Source organism: Argopecten irradians, unplaced genomic scaffold (genome assembly GCF_041381155.1).
Source record: "Argopecten irradians isolate NY unplaced genomic scaffold, Ai_NY scaffold_0256, whole genome shotgun sequence".
In the NCBI taxonomy this organism is placed as follows: Eukaryota; Metazoa; Mollusca; class Bivalvia; order Pectinida; family Pectinidae; genus Argopecten; species Argopecten irradians.
Genome location: NW_027187723.1, coordinates 24,778 through 45,716, shown reverse-complemented (window position 1 = coordinate 45,716; position 20,939 = coordinate 24,778). Strand labels below are relative to the sequence as shown.

Genomic DNA, 20,939 nt, shown 5'->3' with positions numbered 1-20,939 from the left:
ATGGCTGATGATTACGCTCTCACCCACAAAGGCTCATTTGTTAAAAACAGTTCTCAAGACAAAAACAGTACCACAGGTACTAGTATATTTGGTCAGCCTAGGAACCCAACCTTTAGTGGCCCTTCTAACGACAAACCTAAATTAGGTGATAAGACTAAGTCTGATTCTAAAACAGATCATAGGGCAGGTGTGTGGTCTCCTTCTGGTCCTGTTTGTAATTACTGCAAGAAAGTAGGACATATTATGTCTGAATGTTATTCTCTCCAGCGTAAGGAGCAAAGGCGTAAACAGTCAGTTCCTTCTGTGTTAGCTATGTCAAAGCCTAGTCAGAAACTTAGTGATATTGTGGAAGATTCTAAAGTGTCTGTTGAGATTAAGAGCTCAGAGTCTGATAGTGTCTTGGAGAAGTACTCTCCCTTCATTTCTGAAGGTTTTGTTTCACTTACTAGTGATATTACCAACTTGAAACCTGTGAAGATTTTGCGAGATACTGGGGCTTCTCATTCTTTGATATTAGATGGCGTAGTGCCTTTGTCTGAGGAGACCTCATGTGGTAGTAGTGTTTTGCTTCAAGGTGTAGAGTTAGGTTTTGTTAATGTGCCTCTCCATTCTGTTTATTTAAAGTCAGACTTGGTTACTGGGCCTGTCACCATTGGTGTTAGACCGGAACTTCCCATAGAGGGCGTGTCGCTCATTTTAGGCAATGACTTGGCTGGAGAGAAAGTTAGGGTAGATCCCTTAGTGTCCAGTATTCCAGATAAAACAGGTGATGCTGAGACTATTCAACAGGAATTTCCTGGTATTTTCCCTTCTTGTGCTGTAACTCGTTCAATGGGTAAGAAGGTTTCTGATGTTGCAGTAGTTGAGGATCATTATAGTCCAGGGTTAGGTGACACTTTCTTGGCTCATGATATAGAGGATATCGGGGGCAAGTGTGATCTTTTGAGTAATCCTGTAGACTTTGATAGTGATGGAGTTGTTCCTAACAAGGGTACTTCTTTGTCTGACATGATGAGCAAATCATCTTTGTCTAGAAAGGAGCTTATAGTAGAACAGGAAGAAGATCCTGAAATCTCCTTATTGTGTAATCGGGCTTTGAGTGAGGAAGAGGCTGAGAAAGTCCCGGTTTGTTACTTCCGTCAGTCAGGTGTGTTGATGCGCAAGTGGCGCCCCCCTGATGTGTCTCCCGAGGAAGACTGGAAGGTTGTCAATCAAATAGTTGTCCCACCGAGGTATAGGCAAGATATTCTAAGTTTGTCTCATGACGTACCTATGGCAGGGCATCTAGGTGTGACCAAGACTTATAACAGGATCTTAGATCACTTCTTTTGGCCCAAGTTGAAACGGGATGTGGCTGATTTTTGTAGGTCTTGTCATACTTGTCAGGTGGTAGGGAAACCTAATCAGAAAATCCCTGTTGCACCTTTGCACCCCATTCCAGCATTTGAGGAACCATTTAGTAGAGTCATTATAGACTGTGTAGGTCCTCTCTACCCAAAACTAAGTCTGGGAATGAGTATCTTTTAACTATTATGTGTGCTTCCACACGCTTTCCTGAAGCCATTCCACTCAGGAATATTAAAGCCCCTAACATAGTCAAGGCTTTGGTTAAATTCTTTACATTGGTTGGTCTTCCAAAAGCTGTCCAATCGGACCAAGGTTCGAATTTCATGTCTGGTATTTTTCAACAAGTCATGTACCAGCTCCAGATCAAGCAATATAAGTCTAGTGCTTATCATCCAGAGTCTCAGGGTGCTTTAGAACGTTTTCATCAGACATTGAAGAATATGATGAGATCTTATTGTTTTGAAAACAAAAGAGATTGGGACGAAGGTATACACATGTTGTTGTTTGGCGTTAGAGAATCTGTACAAGAATCTCTTGGCTTCAGTCCCTTTGAACTTGTGTTTGGACATACTGTACGTGGTCCTTTGAAAATTTTGAAAGACAAAATTTTGGACGAAGATTCTAAAGTGAATCTCTTAGGGTATGTGTCTAACTTTAAGCAAAGGTTGACAAGGGCATGTGAACTGGCAAAAGAAAATTTGGCCGTTACTCAAACCAAAATGAAAACATGGTATGATAAAGATGCCCGTGCAAGAAGTTTTGATCCAGGTGACAAAATTTTGGCTCTATTACCAATACCGGGTCAGCCTTTGCAAGCTAGATATTTTGGACCTTATGTTGTTGAGAAAAAGGTCGATGATGTTAACTACATTGTACAAACTCCAGGGAGGCGCAAGAAAACTCAATTATGTCATGTTAATATGCTTAAGAAATATGTAGATAGAGAAGAGAGCAAGACCTCTCAACCTATTGCTACTTTGGCCTCTGTACCATCACAAAGTGAAAGTACAGCTGATATTTGTAAATTAGACTTAGATGGTGGTGTACAAGATGTAGGTTTAGACTGTGGTGTTACGTTACGGAATTCAGATGTGCTCGCGAACTTGGACAAGAAACTGTGTCATCTATCAGAAAAGGAACGCAATGAACTGAAAGATTTGATACTTGAGTTTAAACGTTTGTTTCCGGATACACCAGGCAAAACAGATGCTATCTATCATGACGTGGATGTAGGCGATGCGCCACCTGTCAAGCAACATCCTTACCGTGTCAATCCTTTGAAAGAAGAACACTTAAAGAAAGAAATTCAATACATGTTGGACAATGATATTATTGAACCAAGCAAAAGTGAATGGAGCTCTCCATGTGTTCTGGTGCCAAAGCCAGACAAGACATACCGGTTCTGTACTGACTTCAGAAAAGTAAACTCTGTCAGTAAAACAGACTCTTATCCAATTCCAAGGATTGACTCGTGTATTGACAAAGTTGGCAAAGCCAAGTACGTAAGCAAGTTTGACCTGTTGAAAGGATATTGGCAGGTGCCATTAACAGAAAGAGCCAAAGAAGTGTCTGCATTTGTAACTTCACAAGGTTTGTACCAGTACAAAGTTATGCCGTTTGGTATGAAGAATGCCCCGGCAACATTTCAACGTCTTCTTAACAGCGTGATATCAGACCTGGAAGGCTGTGATGGATACATTGATGACGTCATCAACTACCACGACACGTGGGAAGACCATCTACGCGGGATTCGTGAATTCTTCGAAAGACTCACTACTATGAAATTGACTGTAAACTTATTGAAATGTGAATTTTGTCATGCAACTGTTGAATTCTTAGGCCATGTTGTAGGACAGGGGCAGGTTAAACCTGTTCAGGCCAAAGTAGAATCAATTATAGATTTTCCAGCTCCTGGAGGCAAGAGAGAGCTGATGAGGTTTCTTGGTATGGCTGGATACTACAGAAAATTTTGTCAAATTTCTCTGTTATAGCAGCTCCACTTACTGCTTTGTTAAAGAAAAATGTCAAATTTGTCTGGTCAGACGAATGTAAGTCTGCCTTTGAGAAATTGAAAGCCATACTATCAAACTCACCAGTTCTGACTGCTCCAGATTTTAATAAACAGTTTAAACTGTTTGTTGACGCCAGCGATGTAGGTGTTGGTGCTGTTTTGATGCAAGAAGGTACTGAACAAATTGACCATCCAATTTGTTATTTCTCGAAAAAGTTTGACAAACACCAGAGAAATTATTCCACCATTGAGAAAGAATGTTTAGCGTTGATTTTGGCCTTGAACCAATTTGATGTATATCTCTGCACTACAGTTGTGCCTGTGTTGGTCTTCACCGACCACAACCCTTTGACATTCATTGGGAAAATGAAAAACAAAAAATCAAAGAATTCTCAGGTGGAGTTTGACTTTGCAAGAGTACAATCTTGACATCAAACATATCAAAGGGAAAGACAATATTCTGGCTGATGCTTTATCAAGGATTTAAATATTACTTGATATGTCAAGAAAGTTTCCTTTTCAAGAAAACTTTCTTTTCTTTAAGGAGGGGTGTGTTATGTATGACACTAAATACATGTAGTTATGAGATAAGGGAGATAACTCCTATAGCTTTTTTATCAATACATCCTATAAAGGTCATATCATTAGTCTAGGTTATAGAACTTTCTAGAATATAATCATGTATAAACAAATATGTTTGTAAACATGTTGATTTTAAGTAGAGATCTAGAATGATCTATTTCCAGAAAGTTATGTGTGTTTATTTGTTTGCTGCTTTTAGTTAGATATTTCTAGAAGTATAAGGTTATCCAATATTCTTGAATTAGGGTTAAGCTATATATACTCCAGCTGCCCAAGGCTAATCAGAACTGTAATGAGACCTGTAATAAGACATATCAAGAATTGTACAGCGCCATATAAGATTCTATTGGGAGAGCTATTGTGACTTTATCTGTGGATTATTACAACACTTTGTGTGGATTTATTCATATTGCCTGGAACTTTACAAATCATCGGTGGACATTCAATTTCCTTGTGGATTTGTGATTATTGTGAATTTGAAACCTGGAAGGATCAAGGATTATACCAGGACATTCGCATACAGATAAGTTACACTTTAAATCATCGTATTACTCTTGTACCACCACCAATTACTTTAGATATTGTAAACCATCTCTGTATAATATTGTATATATAATTAAATTGTGTTTTGAATTTAGCTGCTGGTTTCTCCTTTCTATTATTCGTTAATGTAACACATGTTTAATTTTAAATGACATTTTAAGTCTAAAATACTTCCTTCTATCACTTAGTAGCTCCTAGCCAAGCTCAGTTAAAGCTTTGTATATTTTGTTACCTTATACCCCGTACAGATTAGAGCAGCCCGTCGCTGGACACTTTCAATAAGGTCGGATTCATGCTGATTGCAGTTATCAAATAGTATACAACCATATTCCAGGATAGATCTTACCATAGATTTATATAGCTTTTCAAGACCGAAAGGTGGTATTATGTACGATAATGACTGAAATACGTTTAATATTTTATTAGCCTTTGCTACAACATCATATATATGCACATGCCAGCTTAGGTTTCAGATAATGATATGCCATGATGTTTGTGTGTGTTGACGTAATTGATAGTGATATTATTGAGCTGAAGATCAGGGTTGTTTAGAGTGCGCTTTTTGGTGAATATGACAAGGTCTGTTTTCGTTGCATTAAAAGTTACTAACCAACGCTTTGCCCAATTTGAGAGAGTAGAAAGATCATTCTTTAACTTATTAATACAGTCTGGACTATTAATTTCTGACCAGAGAGAAGTGTCGTCTGCAAATAAATTGATGCCCGAAAGAATCCCTACATTAATGTAACATATATCAAAAACAGTAAAGGGCCAAGTATAAAGCCCTGTGGGACACCCGGGTTGGTATACCTACGTTCTGATGATTGACCATTAAAAACAACAAATTCATTTCTATTTCTTAGATAGCTTTTAAGCCAATTAAAGTTATATGTGCCGTATTTTTTATACTCACGAATCAAGATGAGCTTTTAATATGTTATTCATTACCAACAGTAACCATCATTTTGAGAATTACACTACTTTCAATCCATAGGTTTTTATTTTACAAGCACATATAATGAGTACATAGTCATACCGTGAAGCCAAACTGACGTCTACATTTTTACAGTGTTATTAGTAATTGTAAAGTGATATCTGCAGGTATGTTTCCATCTAAACATACATAACGCATAAAATACAACAACTTTACAGTATATAATGTATGTGTTGTAGCTAGTATTTATTAGGCATCTGAAGTCATTTGAATGACTTTCACAGCTTAATGCATCAAACCTTGTGGTTTTCAATAGATTAATAAAGAAAAAATAACATGTCAAAATTTTTGTCCAGAAACGGCACATATAACTTTAAGTAGATTTCCTTTAATACCAATATTCTCTAATTTATATATAAGAGCTTCATGCCATACCTTATCACATGCTTTGGAAACGTCTAAAAAGAGGGAACATATATCTTTTCCGTCATCAATGATTTGTAAATTTTGTGAGTAATCTTTAATAATTGGTTAATTGTAGAATCGTTTTTTTTTTTTCAAACCAGAATTCTTTTCCGTAGCCTTCCGGCTTTCGGGGGTAAGGTAGCATTTCCGTTTCAATGCACAACACAAGATTAAAATATGCAAATAAGCTAGCCTACATAAGCACGCTCACGCACGACGAAAGCATCTTTTTGTTTCGAACACGCGAGGGTACTACCCATTTTCAAACAAGTTAGTAGCCACTATAGTGAATTTTTTGAAGCACATGGCCTTTTTCTCTGTATTTTATTACCGAAACCGCGTTGTTATGGCATGACACGTTTTTATTTTTTGTTTTCTATTTTTTGGGGGATTTGGTCATTTGATAATAAGCTGGAGCTTGAGAGGCCCGGCATTAATGTTGGGGCTAACGTCACAGTTTGCAGCAAAAATGCAACTTCACCGGACTGGGCCCAAGACTCGGCTTCAGTCAAAAGGGTTATGAAACTGAAAGTGAAATTGACGCAGTCGGAGAATGTTCTGAGAAAAAAAGAGAAAGGCTAGTGATAAGAAACTAGACTCGGTGTTGTCTGCTATAGCAGTTGACGAAAGTTGTAGGTCAGAAAAGTTCGGACAAGGATGTGGGAGACGTTCACTAGATCTGACATGGCGGCCTCCAGAGTAGAGGCTTTGACAATTTATCTTTGTTTAATAAGGAGTCAGAGGAAGATGTTGATTTATTAAGAGGCCGAGGAAGACGAGGTCTTTCAATGGTCCGATATCTATGAAAAATTCAAGTTAGGACCAGCTCTTTCGTCGAAAGTAGCGAAAAGCATTACTACCGCTGTCATGACTAGGGCGGACGTGAGTAAGTTGAACGAACTATACAAAATTTCGGAAAATATTGAGGCACTGTTGCCACCACATACCAACCACTCGGTGTGGAATTTTATTTGGGCCAACGCCCAGAATTGTGATAGAGATTTACAAGATTGTCAAAGACTCTTAGGTCATGCTATGGTCCCTTTTCTGACTTTAGTAGAACTCTATGACTAGTAGCGATTTAAAGGATTTACCTCTATTTCCCCTATTTGGCCCCGCCCCCCTCCAGCCCCTGGGGGATTAGAGCCAAAATTTATATAAGTTCTGTTCCACTTCCCCAAAAGATGTTTGTGGCCAAATTTTGTTACAATCCATGCAGAACTCTAGGACAAGTAGCGATTTAAAGAATTTACCTCTATTTCCCCTATTGGGCCCCGCCCCTCCTGCCCCCGGGGGTCAGAGCCAAAATTTATACAAGTTCTGTTCCCCCTCCCCCAAGGATGTTTGTGGCCAAATTTGGTTACAATTCATACAGAACTCTATGACAAGTAGCGATTTAAAGGAAATGTTGACGGACAGACGGACGACGGACGCCGCGCCATGACATAAGCTCACCGGCCCTTTGGGCCAGGTGAGCTAAAAAACCTGTCATGCCCCGTGGGGGCGAGGAGGTTACAGAGGGTCCCAGTCTCACAGAGGGAACTCCAGGTTTCACAGAAGGGGGAGAAAACAGTTCAAGGCAACACCAGCAACGATACCAACCAGGGGGGCGGCCAATACAGCCAATCAGTAGTGCTACGCTACAGGTGAGTGATACAGGGCCTTCGGGTAGAATTGCCGAATTCATTGAAAAATGGCGAGGTATTACATCTGATGAGTGGGTTCTGAACGCAGTTCAGGGTTACCACATAAAGCTTGTTGGCGATAAATGGCCAGTTCAAACTTTTGTGCCCAAATCCATTTCTTTTTCTGAGACAGAACAATTATTGAGAGACATTGAGGTTTCTGGTTAGATTAATAAAGGGGCAATAATTGCATATGAATATGAGAATGGTGAATTTTTGTCCAATATTTTCTTGGTTAAGAAGAAAAATGGTAAGGTTCGCCCGGTCATTAATTTACGAGGTCTAAATGATTATGTGGCATACGAGCATTTTAAACGAGAAACACTGGACATAGTCTTGCAGGCAGTTCAAAGATTTGATTATTTCACCACAGTGGATTTGACTAATGCCTATTTTAGTATCCCTATTGCTGACAAATTTTGGAAATTATTAAGGTTTGAGTGGCGTGGCTCGTTATACGAGTTTCATGCTCTTCCTTTTGGTTTGGCATGTGCCCCGAGAGTGTTTGCAAAAATTTTGAAACCAGTGTATAGTTACCTTCGTAGTAGAGCAATATCAGTTTTTTACTATATTGATGATTCACTAACGAGGGCCACTGAGAAAAAGAAATGTGGTATGGACACTAGAGTTTTAATTGATTTGCTCATTAGTCTGGGCTTTTAGGTCTCAATATAAAGAAGTCTATTACAGTACCCACACAAGCCATTGTCATTTGGGTTATATCATTTATTCAATCCAATTCAAAGTGTTTTTACCAGAAGACAAAGTTGACAAAATTTTTGGGAGGTGTCAACAGGTGCTATCAATTGATAATGTTTCTATATAGGCTGCTCGCCTCTCTCATTGAATTTATTACCTCATCATTTAATGGCATTCCTTTGGGACCTCTTAGAGGCAGACAAGGTAAGTGGTCTTGCTAATTCTGTAGATACATATGATGGTGTTGTGGCCCTTAGTTCAGAAAGCATTGCAGAGGTTACTTGGTGGCAGCAGAATCTAGTCAAGTCCAATGGTAAACTAATAAGGCAACCTAACCCTGATTATATTTTGACCACCGATTCCTCACTGGAGGGGTTGGGAGCTGTGCTAGGCACCAGGGAGGTAAATGGTTATTGGTCCTTACAGGAAACTACAGAACACATCAATTGTTGTAATGCTTTATTCCTCCAGTAAACACGTCTTGTACGGAGACCGCCATCACGTTTTTTCTATAGTTCACAAACTGGAAGTGACGTATAAAGTGCAGGAATTTTAAAGATAACTTGTGCGCGAGGTTGCATTCGATAAGGGTATAAAAGGCAGAAATTCTCAGCATCGTTACCATTCTCTCGCAGACGACATCACCATTAGATTCTATATCTAGACCTATTATGGCAGATTTCGGAAAATTGGTGATTGTTGGTCAATCCTTCACAATGGATATTTAATCCAGATTTGAAGTAATGTCAAAAATAATATAAACATTTCAATTCCAATTTCGGAACCAGTTCCAGATTCGGAACACAGAATGGTTCCAAATCTGAAACTTAAGTTAATACTCCTAATTATAAGGTGGAATGCTGGGAATCTTCGCCAAGTAAAAGTGTGTATATAAATGCTGTGAGATTTCATTATACTATATATATATGTGTGATGTAAATATTGGAAAGTTAAAAGAATAATAGAACACAAATTAAAATGTTAAACTTTATTCAAATTCTTTGTTTTTTGTGCTGAGGTACAGTTGGTACAAAACGGATCCAAAGTTTTGTAACAGGTTATAAAGTTAGAAACCGAAACGTTACAATTGGTGTCAGAAGTGGGATCTAATGAAATTTTTGTATCGAAAACCATCAGCACAAAGACTTTCAACAATTTTAGAAAATATATATATCAAACATATATTTTATATGAAAATAAAATCCAAGTGATCTATATTCAAGATGGATGATTCTTGTGTCACAAATGGATATCAAGTTGAACACTCCAGTTCATACAGCACACCTTGCTGAGGCAAGTAACCCACAAGTATTCCATCTTCCAGATCTGTAATAACAAGGAAGAAAACAACATTATAAATGAAATTGAGTTAACATATTTGTCTAATTATGGACAAGAGAAACAAAAGGGGGGGGAAAGCAAGAAACTCTTTTCAATCTCAAATTTTGAATTGCAGATTGAAAGTTATAAGTCAGTTAGGAAGACACTAGAAAAGATAAGATCCTAAATTTAGTTCGCCTTTTTACAGATCATGCAATAGGGGAACAGGTTACAATTTCTAACGCCCCTACATGCAGGGCACAAAAAATCTCTGCCAGTCAACTAACACACCGGGTCAACACAGGATCCTGGAGCTCGGCACATGGATAGCCCGAATGTCAGTCGCAATCGCGAGGCCTCTAACAGTTAGCAGCAAAGAATTGGCACACATGGCCGCCTGGTTTCCCGCACAAAACTGATCGTTGGGCGCCAATTCAGAGGTCCCGAGTTCGATCCCTGGCAGAGGCAGGTATTGAATTTATTGTAAATCCTGCACCCTGTTACATGTATAACGTTTCGGTTGGGTAAGTTAAAATAGTTCATAAAGAGTGATAAATATTGTTTTCGCCGTTCTGAATATGTGACTGGTCAATTTTTCGAGGTATCAGGCGCTACTTTTGTGTGAATGAGAGAATCTATAGAAACTGATTATTTGGTACGTTACAACACGCATACTACTTATCCACAACTATTATTAGCTATAACATTCGTAAAATAATCAGAATGAAACAAAAACTAACCTGTTATACAGAGGGACCTCCACGTGCAATCAGTCGAATGCTCGCTGTTCAAGGTGTAACAACTAACACCCTATGGCCGGCTCTAGATCTACTGTAGTATATACCCCAAACGTATTTACCTGTAACCTGAGGCCGTGCCATAAGTATGAAATTGTTATTTGCAAATTTCACTTTGCCAGCAGTTATTGCTGCTGAGATATTGCGTCTAACACAAGCTCTAAATACATGGAGTGCGAGAACATAAGTAAATATTGCTTCTCGCTTGAAAATGAAATTGGGAAGGGATTGTGAATGACACCAATGGTAGTAGCCACCTTACGTTGGTTGGGAATTGCCTTCATTGCGTACTTTGCAATACCGAGCCACTAGCTCTTCACTCATACCATGAAGAAAGATCTTTACAATTTGCCAGCTTTATTATGATCTTTACACTAAATAAGTAAACACAACATGAACAGTCTCCCAAAACACGCACCTCGCACAACATACACGCAACACGCTGCATGCATGGGAGGCCGTCCTTACATGACCATAGCTGTTAATAGGACGTTAATTAATCAAACAAACAAAAACAAACTGGGTCCCAACCGCGGTCACGCATTTGTAAGAAATATCTATTGAAAATTAGTAAACAATTGTATCTTTTGATAAAAAATTGCATTCATCCAATGATATTTCAATTAAGCTGAATTGGTGTCTTTAATGAATAACAACTACTTACATACCTTAGTATGTCGTGAACATATCCCTGATGTGATATAGGTGGTCCCGGAAGTGGTTTTCTAGGTAACTTCCGTTAGAGATATCATATATATCTGGTGTACATTCAAGCCGTGGTATTTGATTCTTGGCTAAATAATTGTCTTTATTGAATTAAAAACGGTTGCATTTCTTAACATACGATGTTGTGAACATATCGGTGATATATTTGGGTGCTAGACGTGGTCCCAGAAGTGGTAACCTCCGTAAGGGGTATCATATAGATCTGGTGTACATAAATAATAATAATAACATACTTTATTCAAATATGATTACATGTTGAGCTTAGTAGCTCGCTCGTCTTACACATGGTCAAGATAAATATAAAATATACAATGTAAAGAAATATCTATATTGCTTCATGAAAGATGTCTCTCAAATAAAGAGGATATAAAATACATCTATAGGTTATTCCATAAAAAAACTTTGCTGTTTTATTAAAAGATAAAGCGAGGTGCTATTTCTTACGTGGTTGAAAAACATCAAGTCACATTCAACATTCTGGTAGCAGCAATTTGATGGGCCAAATTCCAAAGGTCACCTGGACATGACCCCTAATGGGATGTTGTCAGATCCTCTTATCAAACGCAGTGATATTAAGAATCTGTATTTTAGTAAGATCGAAAAAGTCACTTGGTAACATTCTTCTTTGTAATGTTGCCGCAGACTGTGATTTTTGTTGAGCGCTCGCCCCTGGGTTCTATCCCATGGCCGAGACACACCAAAGTCTATATAAGTGTTAGTTTCTGCTCCTGCTTAACGCTCAGTTAATTAATCAAACAAACTGTGACACAGTAATCCATATGGGGGTTAATAAAACGATTAAAATCAAGGTTTTCAAGGTACTAAAACGTGGAGACTTCATAAAATGTTTTTGGCGAAAAAAGAAGGATGTTGATCAAAGATGTTCAAAACGAAAATCGAAGATCATGTAGAATAAATTGATACACTGGTTATAAACAATATATGCCTGCAGGTAGGGCGTTAGAATTATACCTGCTGCCCCTATTGCATGATCGTAAGAGGCGACTAAATTTAGGATCTTATCTTTTCATTCTTCCTAAATTACTTTATTCGTCCTAACGTCTCCCTTGACACTAGCTCAGTTTTGGTCTTTAATGGGCACACTGCTATCCCCTGTGAGGGAGGCTTGGTTACTGTTCCCAGGCCGAACCACACACACAGGTCCATAAAAATTGATAATTTTGTTAATAATAATTCCTGCTTAGCGTTCGCATAACAGGATAATGGCACGACAGGTTCGCACCGTTGTCAGTATAATGTATCCGGGTGGGTTATAGTTGCATTTTGAGGTCTCGGCCCCGCATGCTTTAAGTGATAAAAAATGGACTTTACGTTCCAGCAGCCTAATCCTATACGTAAAAGTTTTATATGTACTTGAAGAGAAGGTAAATGTTTACAAAACCAATAATATCCCATAAACGAATTAAGTTATTCTAAAGAAATTCTAAAGAGGCAAACTTTGGGACGTCGGGACACGACGTAATTATGGTAAGGGGTCCCTGTCGCGCTCTGATGCTGTCATTGTTATTCGTGCCAGTTACATTATGTTATTCTCAAGCCATAGCTTATATGTTTGTACGATTACACACGAATTTGTAAGAAATATTTTGTGGAATGATGCATGGTAGCATCTTTTATCAAATATGACTTTATTTGAGAAATATTCGTAAAAAAACCATATAAATACACATGCGATAGTGATTCGAGTCTGCCAGTACTAATTCAGATTATAACACAACCCCGGAAAATCTGGGCCCCTCATCAAGACCTGATTTTCGCAAATCCACTCCATCTTGGTATCTTTATGTATTTAGAAGTAGGTGAAAGTTAATTAAGGTGATATCCTGCTGCTTCGTTGCAATGAGGAAAGCCAGCATTGAAAATTGGTTTTAAAGTTTCCACTCGCTGTCTACAACAGTAACCGTCACCTGGCCAGGGACGTACAAAAGCTCTTGTAAAACAGTGGAAGTTTCTGTTCCTGTTTCTCACAACGCGCGCGCGCCCACTCGCGACGCTTAAACCATTACCGGCGTGGAGGTTGTGTTGTTTCCAAAATACCTAGAAGGTAAGCCGATCTTACAAAGCTTATCCTTTGTTCAACAACTCTAAATTAAATCAGTTGCAGCATACAATGCACTACCAGAAAGATACAAGTAACCCGTGCAGCAGAGCCTGAAACCAACACCTCAGAAGTGAAACCTCTAGCATTACAGATAGACCCCAATATACAATTCGGGTCACAGGAGAATAATGACAGACACTTTCCCTGCTGTGTTCCCCGTACGCGTATAATTTATTGATTTATACACATGGTCGTGGGAACAAGAAATCTTTTAAAACCCCTGCTGAAAATATAATGGCAATGGCCTGTATAAGTACAATATATATATATATACATAACATCTTTAAATGTAGGTTAAAAATGAGCACATATTAAAGCTAATACACTAAAATGTTATTCATTTTGGATTTGAAAGTGTTATATGATATATGATAAAGTGTTATATGATAGAATGTAAGCACTAAGCACACTAAAGGCATACTAAAAAGATACTGTGGCAGACAAATATCTCAGCTGCTGATGACAATACAAAGCACCAATACAATAACTTTATACACTTACTCGTCGCATGCACTGTACAACTAAACCAAAAAAAAAACCCATAGAAATAAAAAAGATATTCAAATCTGTTTTGAAATTAAAAAAACCCAATACTATGAATTTCAATTGATAAGAGCATAATTGCATAATTACTACAATGTGCTATGTAAACAGGAACATGTTCACAAGATATATATATATATACCCGATGATATTGTTCCATTGATTTCATGATAATAACAAAAATTACATTTTCAAAAGACTAGTTATATTAATTATAGAGGTGACTTTTACAGCAGATATTTGATACAGTCTACATAGTCTAATTAAAATCCTTATTATCAGAGTAAATCTTCATTTCAATTTGTTTTCTATTGCAATAGAATTCTAAATTTTGCTTCCTTTAAGAATTATGCATTTAACGCTTACACAAAAATTAAATGTGTGAAATAAAAAAAAAATATGTAAACTTCAATAATTACTTTAACATTACGGTTGGTAAGTATTCCTGGAGAAGTGTTGACATCATCTCCGACAAATTGTGGTTCTTTCTCTTTTCCAGGAACTGATATTTGAAGACTTTGTTTTGACTTTCTAGGCCATTATTTGTAATTACCAAGGGACTTTTTCCATATCTGTTTGCCCATATCCATCTCTATTAAAATTACAGAATAATAATATTGATAAACTAAATAAATCATTAAGAAGAAGGACACATTGTCATGTTCTTGCATTATGTGAGGCTATTTCCATCTAAATTAGGGTGAGAATATGTATCTGCTATATCCGTTGATAACTATTTTATGCCAACTGAAAAAACTATCAGGTCATGTTCATTTTTCATTCGTTGATTTTGAGATGGTTTCTGATATCTGACTTTAGCAAAGAAATTCCTTGGGTGGGGTTGTAACCCCTAATTAAGGATTCATCTTATCTTAAGCTGGATATCCATGTCATTAAACCAGTCATCCAAGTCTTTGTGAAGAAGGCTGTTGCTGGACCCGTAAGACGAATTTTGCAGTTTATCTAACGCATCTTCATATTCTGACGTGGTGCATACATGGACACATCTCCTAAGCATTGACAGTATGGTGTCAAGACACTGGCTAACACCATTATCTGTTTTGATGACCCATCTTTTCCAACTTTGTTAAAATGAAATGCATTTAATTACAGTACACGAGAATAACGATGGTCTTAGGGCGTCTCCTTGCTGTTAATTTGTATTACATAAAATCCGATGGTCTTAGAACGTCACCCTGATGAACTATTCGAAAAAAGAGCACTATTATTAATATAATCCAGTTGTGACGTAACCGAAGGACCAGATTATTAACAACCAATACCGGATTTCCGTGTTGTGGTTCTTACTGTGTAATAGAGGCGAGGTTTCTGGCGAATATGTGTCCCGTATGTAGCGGGAATGGTCTCTGTACTTTGCGTTGTGTTATTCTGGGATCTCAGATACTCGTTCCTCAAAATACCCCTTTCCACCATGTTTTTTTAGGCGGGAGATGAGAGAAATGAAACCAAAAGGCAGAGATAACAGTCCCAGTATTTCAATTATAATAGAATTCAACGTGAAACTAACCAATGAATATAGCAAAAATTTCTGCCAAAGTCAGTATTGATAACCCTTCTAAAGCTTAACAACAAACCTAACGATAATAAATGATACTGAGTATTCTGGATTATGGACAATATGCGGACGAATAGGAGAAATAGTTATTAACTGTAGCAAAGGAGTCACCAAGGAAATAAAAATCACAAGTCTTTTTTTTATATTTAATGACCAACCTACTCATATTGTAAAATAATTAGTCTTTTTGTTTGGAAATATTCCTATATTTCTCCCCTACGTTACATATCACTACCAACTCTAGCTAGCTAGGCCTAATACACAGCATACATGGGAGGCCGTCCTTACATTACTCTGAATGTTAATATGACGTTAATTGAATCCTACATCCTACAACTAACGTGGTACAATATGTATCACCTAGGAGAAATATACGAACTATACGCAGTCCTGGTCCTTCTCACTAGCACTATATTATATAAAGTTCAATTCAAATTGTTTGTCCGATTATATTTACGTACTATTAACAGCCAGATCATGTAAGGACGGCCTCCCACGTATGTAGGGTGTGTGAAGTGCAAGGTGCGTGTTTTGAGAAACTGTGGTATGTTTGGATTGTGTCTTCTTGTATAGTGGTACTGTTGTCCTTTTTATAGTGCTATATCACTGAAACATACCGCCGAAGAAACACCCCACCCGGTCATATTATACTGACAACTGGCAAACCAGTCGTCCCACTCCCGTTATGCTAAGCGCAAAGCAGGAGAAGAAATTACCATTTTCGAGCAAGGCGGTGCCAATGGAGGGATAAGGAAAGATAAAGTCAGGTAGGTAGAAGAGAAAATATAACATCCTTTATTCAGTCGCCTACAATTCTGCCTTCTAGCCATTACCAGTATATAAACTTATAATCCTATTTGTGAACCAATACTGGTTCTATCGAGCCATACGGCCCTATATACAAAGTGGCAGTTAACCCATGCTTACCTGACACAGGTGTACCTTGCGAGCTCTCTGCCTAGCGCATAGGATTACACGTACTTATATATGCCGGTCCTCATCTATTAGCTATTTGGACTGAAATATTTCGAGCTATAAGCCTACCCGTATACAAAGATTGCCGTTCAGGAGCGAAAATACAACCTAATCAAATAACAAGCGCCATTTCTTCCGTAAATAACCACAGGGATTGAAATTATTCCTCACTTTACTTAAAACAAGGACATAGTCATTCAGATCCCCCGCCAATGGAGATATCAAAGCTGAAGTAAGTTTGATTGTTGAGACTTGTGTGTATGGAAAAAAATGGCCCTGCAGGTAGGGCGTTAGAATTGTACCTGCTGCCCCTATTGCATGATCGTAAAAGGCGACTAAATTTAGGATCTTATCTTTTCTATTCTTCCTAACTGACTTGATCCTTCCTAATGCCTCCCTTGGCACCGCCTCACTTTTGGCCTTGAGTTGAGCGTTCACCCCTGTGAGGAAGGCTCTGGGTTCTGTCCCCTGGCCGAGACACACCAAAGTCTGTAAAAGTGGTAGTTTCTGCTCCTGCTTAGCGCTCAGCATACAGGGAGTGGGACGACTGGTTCGCCCGTTGTCAGTATAATGTGACCGGGTGAGGTGTGTTGCTTGGTGTCTTCGGCGGCATGCTTCAGTGATATAGCACTATAAAAAGGGCAACAGTTCCACTATACAAGAAGACAAAACATGAATATACCTCAGTCTCCCAAAACACGCACCTCGCACAACATACACGCAACACACCGCATTCATGGGAGGCCGTCCTTACATGACCATAGCTGTTAATAGGACGTTAATTTATCAAACGAACAAAGTTTATTGAAATTTGTGGAACATCTTCAGTAGTTGGAGCATATCTCATTCATTTAAATCTAATATGTACAAGTAAATTCCAAAATGATTTATTAATCTTTATTTCAGGATACAACACATGAAAACGAGGCTAAAAAAAATACTAGACCTGGATTTCCCTCCCCCCAGCATCAGCCTTCTCATTTCAAAGAGTGCTCCACTCGTACAACACTGTGTTGGCTTGGTGGAGCTGTGAAAGATAACGGTGTTTGCCGGATATGCGGAGAAAAAGTGCTGGAATGTAAAGCTCTTGCAAGTACTGGATCCATGCCCAGTGCGTAGGCTTGATGGCAAAAACCCAGGCACCATTATAAAATATTAAATGCATATGTCTCCATTACCGCAAAACCTCTTATTAATATCTTTTCATTATTGCATTGATTCTACTTGCACTTGTTTCTGTATAAAAAAATAACCTTTTCCAGGCGGTCCAGGTTAAACGTTCGGACACACATTGAGCCAAGTTTCCTTCGTCGGAACACCGGGAGGAACCATACGTTTAGTTGCCCTGATCCTGGCTTCAAGGATGAAATCGCCCCCTTCCCCTTTGAATCATTACCCGAAACACTGTATGACTCATGTGCCTCAGTTAACCCACATACTGCTGCCGGACATTGCATTCGCTCTAACAAATCTCTCATAATGTCTACATGTAGAATGGCATGTTCAGACCAAAAAGCAGCGGTGCAAATTTCACTTTGCCAGTAGTTATTGCTGCTGAGATATTGCGTCTAACACAAGCTCTAAATACATGGAGTGCGAGAACATAAGTAAATATTGCTTCTCGCTTGAAAATGAAATTGCGAAGGGATTGTGAATGACACCAATGGTAGTAGCCACCTAACGTTGGTTGGGAATTGCCTTCATTGCGTACTTTGCAATACCGAGCCACTAGCTCTTCACTCATACCATGAAGAAAGATCTTTACAATTTGCCAGCTTTATGATGATCTTTACACTAAATAAGTAAACACAACATGAACAGTCTCCCAAAACACGCACCTCGCACAACATACACGCAACACACCTCATACATGGGAGGCCGTCCTTACATGATCATAGCTGTAAATAGGACGTTAATTAATCAAACAAACAAAAACAAACTGGGTCCCAACCGCGGTCACGCATTTGTAAGAAATATCTATTGAAAATTAGTAAACAATTGTATCTTTTGATAAAAAAAATTGCATTCATCCAATGATATTTCAATTAAGCTGTATTGGTGTCTTTAATGAATAACAACTACTTACATACCTTAGTATGTCGTGAACATATCCCTGATGTGATATAGGTGGTCCCGGAAGTGGTTTTCTATGTAACTTCCGTTAGAGATATCATATATATCTGGTGTACATTCAAGTCGTGGTATTTGATTCTTGACTAAATAATTGTCTTTATTGAATTAAAAACGGTTGCATTTCTTAACATATGATGTTGTGAACATATCGGTGATATATTTGAGTGCTAGACGTGGTCCCAGAAGTGGGGGGCCGCGGTGGCCGAGTGGTTAAGATGTCCCGACATATTACCACAAGCCCTCCACCTCTGGGATGCGGGTTCGAATCCCATGTGGGGCAGTTGCCAGGTACTGACCGCTGGCCGGTGGTTTTTCTCCGGGTACTCCGGCTTTCCTCCACAACAAACCTGGCACGTCCTTACATGACCCTGGCTGTTAATAGGACGTAAAACTAAACAAACCAAACCCAGAAGTGGTAACCTCCGTAAGGGGTATCATATAGATCTGGTGTGCATGAATAATAATAATAACATACTTTATTCAAATATGATTACATGTTGAGCTTAGTAGCTCGTCTTACACATGGTCAAGATAAATATAAAATATACAATGTAAAGAAATATATATATTCATTCATGAAAGATGTTTCTCAAATAAAGAGGATATAAAATACATCTATAGGTTATTCCATCAAAAATCCTTTGCTGTTTTATTAAAAGATAAAGCGAGGTGCTATTTCTTACGTGGTTGAAAAACATCAAGTCACATTCAACATTCTGGTAGCAGCAATTTGATGGTCCAAATTCCAAAGGTCACCTGGACATGACCCCTAATGGGATGTTGTCAGATCCTCTTATCAAACGCAGTGATATTAAGGAATCTGTATTTTAGTAAGATCGAAAAAGTCACTTGGTAACACTCTTCTTTGTAATGTTGCCCCAGACTGTGATTTTTGTTGAGCGCTCGCCCCTGGGTTCTATCCCATGGCCGAGACACACCAAAGTCTATATAAAGTGTTAGTTTCTGCTCCTGCTTAACGCTCAGTTAATTAATCAAACAAACTGTGACACAGTAATCCATATGGGGGTTAATAAAACAATTAAAATCAAGGTTTTCAAGGTACTAAAACGTGGAGACTTCATAAAATGTTTTTGGCGAAAAAAAGAAGGATGTTGATCAAAGATGTTCAAAACGAAAATCGAAGATCATGTAGAATAAATTGATACACTGGTTATAAGCAATATATGCCTGCAGGTAGGGCGTTCGAATTATACCTGCTGCCCCTATTGCATGATCCTAAGAGGCGACTAAATTTAGGATCTTATCTTTTCATTCTTCCTAAATTATTTTATTCGTCCTAACGTCTCCCTTGACACTAGCTCAGTTTTGGTTTTTAATGGGGCGCTTGCCCCTGTGAGGAAGGCTCTGGGTCCTGTTCCCTGGCCGAAACACACAAAAGTCTACAAAATTGATAATTTAGTTACTTTTAATTCCTTCTTAGCGCTCAGCATAACAGGATTTGGACGACTGGTTCGCCCGTTGTCAGTATAATGTAACCGGGTGGGTTATGTAGCTTTGTCTCTTCGGTGGCATGCTTTAAGTGATATAATATTGACAATACGTCAAGCTCCTATGCAAGTACGTATATGTACTTGTAGAGCAGGTAAGTGTATACAAATCCAATAATATCACATATACGATGTAGATATCTAAAGAAATTCTCAAGGGCAACATTGGAGTCGGACACAACGTAATTATGGAAAGGGGTCCCGTCGCGCTCTGATGCTGTCATTGTTACTGTACAGTTACATTGTTATTCTCGCCATAGCATATACATGTATGTTTGTACGATTACACACGAATTTGTAAGAAATACTTTGTGGAATGATGAATGGTAGCATCTTTTTTCAAATATGACTTTATTTGTGAAAATTCGTAAGAAACCATATAAATACACATACGATAGCGAGTCGTCTGCCAGTACTATTCTGATTATTACTAACCCGGAAATCAGGGCCCTCATCACGCCTGATTTTCGCAATCCACTCCCTCTTGGCATCTGTATGTTTTAGAAGTTGGTGAAAAGTTAAGTTCAGGTGTATCCTGCTGTCTTCGTTGCAATGAGGAACGCAGCAATGAAAATTGGTATTCAGTTTCCTCTCGCTGTCTACAGCAGTTCCGTCAACTGGCCAGGACGTATAAAAGTCTGTAAAAATGGAAGTTCCTGTTCCTGTTTCGCCCGTTGTCAGTATAACATGACCGGGTAGGGTGTGTTGCTCCAAAATACCAGAAGGAAGCCGATCTTTAAGCTGCCTGTCAATAACTTTAATCAAACTAGTGCAAATACAATGCACTAACAATAGATGCAAGTGCCAGAGCAGCAACCCGAAACAAAACCTCAGAAGTAGAAATATCTAGCATTCGCCTGTTGTCAGTATAATGTGACCGGGTGGGGTGTGTTGCTTGGTGTCTTCGAGTGATGATATAGTACTATAAAAAGGGCAACAATTCCACTATACAAGAAGACACAACATGAATATA

General features: G+C 38.5%; 1 pseudogene; it reads left to right on the top strand.

The window, feature by feature from the left end:
• The first annotated feature begins 6,233 nt into the window (after positions 1-6,233).
• Positions 6,234-6,956, top strand: LOC138312228 (uncharacterized; annotated as a pseudogene).
• Positions 6,957-20,939: the final 13,983 nt, after the last annotated feature.